The sequence below is a fragment of the Eurypyga helias genome, unplaced genomic scaffold (genome assembly GCF_000690775.1).
Source record: "Eurypyga helias isolate BGI_N326 unplaced genomic scaffold, ASM69077v1 Scaffold48898, whole genome shotgun sequence".
Taxonomy (NCBI): Eukaryota; Metazoa; Chordata; class Aves; order Eurypygiformes; family Eurypygidae; genus Eurypyga; species Eurypyga helias.
Window position 1 is genome coordinate 1 of NW_010267216.1, and position 506 is coordinate 506.

At 52.6% G+C, this 506-nt stretch overlaps 1 pseudogene; it reads left to right on the top strand.

Annotated features, from left to right (window-relative positions):
• The first annotated feature begins 83 nt into the window (after positions 1-83).
• On the top strand, positions 84-210 carry LOC104513847 (annotated as a pseudogene).
• The last annotated feature ends 296 nt before the right edge of the window (positions 211-506 follow it).

The following is a 506-nucleotide window of genomic DNA, read 5'->3' on the forward strand; positions in this document are numbered from 1 at the left end:
CCGCGCGAGGGGGAGGGACCGGGCTCGGGCCGCGGCGGCGTGGGCCAGGTGGTAGGTGCTAACCGCCTCCTCTCATTCTGCAGGCTGGCGCGGTACATCGTGCTGCTGTGCTTCACCAAGTTTTTCAAAGCCGTGGGGCTCTTCGAATCTTACGATCTTCTGAAAGTGGTCCACCTCGTGCAGTTTATCTTTATAGTGCAGCTGGGGTGAGTGTGCAGGGGCCTGTCCGAAGTCGCCATCACAACACACGTTGTCTACGGTGTGCTTTGTCAGCATCAAGCACTTACATGCCGCGCTGTGGTATCGCAGTTGAATTGGGGAGGAGGAGGCATAGCAGTGGATCCACGAATTACTCTCTTCATAGCAGAGTTCATTCCTTTATATCTCTGCTTGCTATAGTTTCAAAATCATAGAGTATCTCAAGTTGGAAGGAACCCATAAGGATCGATGAGTCCAACTCCCTGCTCTTCACAGGACTATGTAAAACTAAACCACATGACCAAGAG